Consider the following 6466-nt stretch of genomic DNA (forward strand, 5'->3'; position numbering starts at 1 on the left):
AATAATATTATCTGCTCCACAGTGTTGTTATGAGCATCAAAAGTAATAACATATTTAAAGTAATTTATGAACCTAAAAAAGTTGTCTTAAAATATTTTCTCCTTAACAAAGTGGTCTAAAATAAGTTATGAGGGGATACTTAGGTGTGAATGAATCAGCTCCTGTTGTAATAAATTTTAAGCTTTTTTAAAAATTAGGATTAAAATCAGGGAATGAACAAACCAGAAAGATTAAGCAATATGGAAAGAAACCATGAACCAAATTATCCAGAACTCAAACATTTGGTAGTTAAACAGGAACAGTAAATATTATTTTCCAGCTATGTTCAATTGTGTTATCTTGTAATTAAAAAAATCTTGCTTCCAGCTTACTCAGGTCATGATCTCTGTAGATTTCTTAGCCAAAATTTGAAGAGAGAGAGGCAATTTTGAAATCACCAATATGCACTTTCAATACTTTAGCATTTTTGTCATTCATAAACACTCTGAAAATATTTGATATTGTGTAAATACCGATCTTTGCAGACCAAATATATTGCCTCTAGTAATTCACCAAAACTCATCTGATCAGTCTGCTTCTGGCTCACCGGCTAACCTTATATCATCAGCCCCTATACTGGTCTCTTAACTAAATCTGTTTCTTATTCTTCTTTCCTTTTTACTCTTGAATAAAGGCAGCTAAGCAAAATGGTTGATAGAACACTAGGCTTAAAATCAGGAAGACATCTTCATGACTTCAAATCTGGCCTTAGACACTATATCACCCCTGGCAGGCCACTTAACATTGTTTGTCTCAGTTTCCTTATCCATAAAATGAACTGGAGAAGGAAATGGCAAACCACTCCAGTATCATTGCTAAGAAACCCTCCAAACAATCAGACCCAAATGAAAACCACTCTTGACTGTCTCTTAATTACATTTTTTCTTTTTGTTGTCATTCAGTTGTTCAATTTTTCTGACTTTTCATGACCCCATGGACCAAGAACAAGCCCTTTTATTCTCCACTATCTTTTTTTTTATTTTTTAAAATTTTTTTTTTATTCATTTTTCCAAATTATCCCCTCCCTCCCTCCACTCCCTCCCCGCTATGGCAGGTAATCCCATACATTTTACATGTGTTACAATATAACCTAGATACAATATATGTGTGTAAATACCATTTTCTTGTTGCACATTAATTATTAGCTTCTGAAGGTATAAGTAACCTGGATAGATAGACAGTAGTGCTAACAATTTACATTTGCTTCCCAGTGTTCCTTCTCTGGGTGTAGTTATTTCTGTCCATCATTGATCAACTGGAAGTGAGTTGGATCTTCTTTATGTTGAAGATTTCCACTTCCATCAGAATACATCCTCATACAGTATTGTTGTTGAAGTGTATAGTGATCTTCTGGTTCTGCTCATTTCACTCAGCAACAGTTGATTTAAGTCTCTCCAGGCCTCTCTGTATTCCTCCTGCTGGTCATTTCTTACAGAGCAATAATATTCCATAACCTTCATATACCACAATTTACCCAACCATTCTCCAATTGATGGACATCCATTCAACTTCCAGTTTCTAGCTACAACAAAAAGAGCTGCCACAAACATTTTGGCACATACAGGTCCCTTTCCACTCTTTAGTATTTCTTTGGGATATAATCCCAATAACAGCAATGCTGGGTCAAAGGGTATGCACAGTTTGACAACTTTTTGGGCATAATTCCAGATTGCTCTCCAGAATGGCTGGATTCTTTCACAACTCCACCAGCAATGTATTAGTGTCCCAGTTTTCCCACATCCCTTCCAACATTCATCATTATTTGTTCCTGTCATTTTAGCCAATCTGACAGGTGTGTAGTAGTATCTCAGAGTTGTCTTAATTTGCATTTCTCTGATCAGTAGTGATTTGGAACACTCTTTCATATGAGTGGAAATAGTTTCAATTTCATCATCTGAGAATTGTCTGTTCATATCCCTTGACCATTTATCAATTGGAGAATGGTTCGGTTTCTTATAAATTAGGGTCAGTTCTCTATATATTTTGGAAATGAGACCTTTGTCAGAACCTTTCCTTTTAAAAATATTTTCCCAATTTGTTACTTCCCTTCTAGTCTTGTTTGCATTAGTATTGTTTGTACAGAAACTTTTTAGTTTGATGTAATCAAAATCTTCTATTTTGTGATCAATAATGATCTCTAGTTCTCCTCTGGTCATAAATTCCTTCCTCCTCCACAAGTCTGAGAGGTAGACTATTCTCTGTTCCTCTAATCTATTTATGATCTCATTCTTTATGCCTAAATCATGGACCCATTTTGATCTTATCTTGGTATATGGTGTTAAGTGTGGGTCCATATCTAATTTCTGCCATACTAATTTCCAGTTTTCCCAACAGTTTCTTCCGAATAATGAATTTTTGTCCCTAATGTTTTCATCTTTGGGTTTGTCAAAGATTAGATTGCTATAGATGTACCCTTTTTTGTCCTTTGTATCTAATCTGTTCCACTGATCTACGGGTCTATTTCTTAGCCAATAGCAAATGGTTTTGGTGACTGCTGCTATATAATATAGCTTTAGATCAGGTACACTTAGACCACCTTCCTCTGAGTTTTTTTTTCATTAGTTCCCTTGCAATTCTCGACCTTTTATTCTTCCATATGAATTTTGTTGTTATTTTTTCTAGGTCATTAAAATAGTTTCTTGGGAGTCTGATTGGTATAGCACTAAATAAATAGATTAGTTTGGGCAGTATTGTCATCTTTATTATATTCGCTTGGCCTATCCAAGAGCACTGAATGTCTTTCCAATTATTTAAATCTGATTTTATTTTTGTGGCAAGGGTTTTGTAATTTTTCTCATATAATTCCTGACTATTCTTTGGTAGATGGATTCCCAAATACTTTATACTCTCAACATTTGTTTGGAATGGAATTTCTCTTTGTATCTCTTGCTGTTGCATTTTGTTGGTGATATATAAAAATGCTGAGGATTTATGTGGATTTATTTTGTATCCTGCCACTTTGCTAAAATTCTGAATTATTTCTAATAGCTTTTTAGCAGAGTCTTTGGGGTTTTCTAAGTATACCATCATGTCATCTGCAAAAAGTGATAGTTTAATTTCCTCATTTCCTACGCTAACTCCTTGAATCTCTTTCTCTGCTCTTATTGCCGAGGCTAGCGTTTCTAGTACTATATTGAATAGTAATGGTGATAGTGGGCAACCTTGTTTCACTCCTGATCTTACTGGGAAAGGTTGCAGTTTATTTCTATTGCATATTATGCTTACTGATGGTCTTAAATATATGCTCCTGATTATTCTAAGGAATAGTCCATTTATTCCTATACTCTCATGAGTTTTTAGTAGGAATGGATGTTGGATTTTGTCAAATGCTTTTTCTGCATCTATTGAGATGATCATATGGTTTTTATTAATTTGATTATTAATATGGTCAATTATACTAATAGTTTTCCTAATATTAAACCAGCCCTGGATTCCTGGTATGAATCCTACTTGATCATAGTGTATTATCCTGGGGATGATTTTCTGAAGTCTTTTTGCTAATATCTTATTTAAGATTTTAGCATCAATATTCATTAAGGAAATTGGTCTATAATTTTCTTTCTCAGTTTTCGATCGACCTGGTTTAGGTATCAGTACCATGTCTGTGTCATAAAAGGAGTTTGGTAGGACTCCTTTATTCCCTATTTTTTCAAATAGTTTATATAGCATTGGGGCTAATTGTTCTTTAAATGTTTGGTAGAATTCACATGTGAATCCATCTGGTCCAGGGGATTTTTTCCTGGGGAGTTGATTAATAGCTTGTTCTATTTCTTTTTCTGAAATGGGACTATTTAAGCAATTTATCTCCTCCTCTGTTAATCTAGGAAGCCTATATTTTTGGAGGAAGTCATCCATTTCACTTAAGTTATCAAATTTATTGGCATAAAGTTGGGCAAAGTAACTCCTTATTATTTCTCTAATTTCCTCTTCATTGGTGGAAAGATCCCCCTTTTCATTTGTAAGACTAACAATTTGATTTTCCTCTTTCTTTTTTCTGATCAGATTTACCAAAGGTTTATCTATTTTATTGGCTTTTTCATAAAACCAACTCTTGGTTTTATTTATTAATTCAATAGTTTTTTTACTTTCAATATTATTAATTTCTCCTTTTAATTTTTGTATTTCAAGTTTAATTTTTGGTTGGGGGTTTTTAATTTGGTCTTTTTCTAGCCTTTTAAGTTGCAAGCCCAATTCGTTAATCTTCTCTTTCTCTATTTTCTTCAAATAAGCCTCTAAAGATATAAAATTTCCCCTTATTACTGCTTTAACTGCATCCCACAGATTTTGGTATGATGTCTCATCATTGTCATTATCTTGGGTGAAATTATTAATTGTTTCTATAATTTGCTCTTTCACCCAGTCATTCTTTAAGATGAGATTATTCAGTTTCCAATTACTTTTTTGTCTATTTATCCCTAACTTTTTACTGAATGTAGCTTTTATTGCATTGTGTCTCCACTATCTTTTTAAGTCTATTAAAGTTCAAATTCATTGTTTCCATGATACCACTTATCCATCTTATCCTCTTCAATCCCATTTTCCCCTTTCCCTTCAATCAATCCTAATGTCAGGGTCTTTTCCAATGAGTTCCATCATTTCATTATGTGTATTTGACTTTCCAGTGATCAGCCTAAGTTAATTATTTTAAGTATTGACCTACTTGACTTTCTTGCTGCCCAAGAGACTCTCAAAAGACTTCTCCAGCACCACAATTCAGAAGCATTGATTCTGCAATGTTCAGCTTTCCTTATGGCCCAACTCTCACAGTCACGCATTGCTACTAGAAAAATCATAGCTTTGACTATATAGACCTTTGTTGGTGTCTCTGCTCTTACATTTTCCCTAGACTATTGCTAGATTACCTTGGCCTCTAGTCTTTCTCTTTCTATAATATATCATACACATAGAAACCATAATACCTATAATGTATTCTACAACTATGTACACAAAGCTAACCCTTTTCATAGAACTAATCACTTTACTCCATGTTTAAAAAAATCAGTGGTTCTTTAGTATTTGTAGGATAAAATCTAAATTCTACCCTACCATTAAAGTCCTTTTATTACCTGATTCCAGGCTAGCTTTCTAGTCTTGTCTCAAATTATTCCATTCTTGAACTTTATACTTTAATCAAATTGAATTTAACATCATTTCACAAATCTCTCCTAAGCTTTCCCACTTTTGTCTTTGTTCATATTTTTTCTATATGCTTGGAATACATCTATCTCTACTTTCCATTCATTAAAATTACATTCAATCTATTTAGGATTCAATTCAAATGTTACCTTCTCTAATACTGTGGTGATACTTTCTCTCTACAGCCCAATACAACTGGATGCCATTTCTTTTCCCTCAAGGTTCTTATAGTGCTTTGTTGGTTTTTCTCTATGCTGTTATTTTCTACTTTGTATTATAGTTATTTATCTACATATTTCATCTATATAGCACTCTACCTGAGATTATTCCTTCAACTTGCTCTTGCACCATAGGGTGGCTATTGTTTTGGACTCTACAATTAATTCTGTGGTTCTGCATTCCTAATGTTATATAGTCCATAAACTCTTTGTGCTTTCCATTAACAATCAGTAGAAACAATTGTTGTTCAATCAATTCAGTCCTATCCAAAATCTTTGAGATCCCATTTGGAGTTTTCCTGGCAAAAATCCTGGAATGGCTTGCCATTTCCTTCTCCAGCTCATTTTACAGATGAGGAAACTGAGGCAAACTGTGTTAAGTGACTTGCTAGTAAGTATCTGAGGCTGCATTTGAACTCATGATGTAGAGTCTTCCCCATTCCAGGTTCAGTGTTCTATCCACTGCATTACCTAGCTGCCTTAGATACAATTAGCCTTTAGCAAAATCAATCAAAACAGACATAAATATCAGAATTTTTAAAAATTACTCAGATGGTACATGTGAAAACATATAACATAAAAATTAAAACATTTTCCCTGAGGCTCACAGCTTCCATAGAAAGCATGGAATCAGATTCTAAGGTAGTGGGGCACACGTGTGGATTGCATGTGGTTTCACAGTCTGGGGTTGTAGGGTTTAGAAGTTTGTTATCAGTTTGTTTATTTCATCCTCCCAGCTTCCAGGATCTGCTTCTCTCCCCAGTCCAGCTCTTGATTAGGCAAGGACCACAAGCTGCTTCTTTTCTGGTGTAACTGTAGACATGCCTATTTAGAGTGTGTATTTCTGCTTGCTCAACTGTAGCTCTGAGTGCATGGAACCAATGAGTCATTGGATATCTGTCTGGGTATCTCCCACTATACCTAGAGTCTAAAATGAGCTCATTGTTGTAGCCAGGTTGGGTTGCTTTGATCCCAGGTATCTGAAGCCTTGAAGACAAGGTGGTGGGGTAGAGCTGGTGACCAAAGGGAAAGTTAGTCCTGGGAGGGCCAGTATGGAGAAAAAGCCCTGATCT

Source organism: Sminthopsis crassicaudata, chromosome 1 (genome assembly GCF_048593235.1).
Source record: "Sminthopsis crassicaudata isolate SCR6 chromosome 1, ASM4859323v1, whole genome shotgun sequence".
Lineage (NCBI taxonomy): Eukaryota > Metazoa > Chordata > Mammalia > Dasyuromorphia > Dasyuridae > Sminthopsis > Sminthopsis crassicaudata.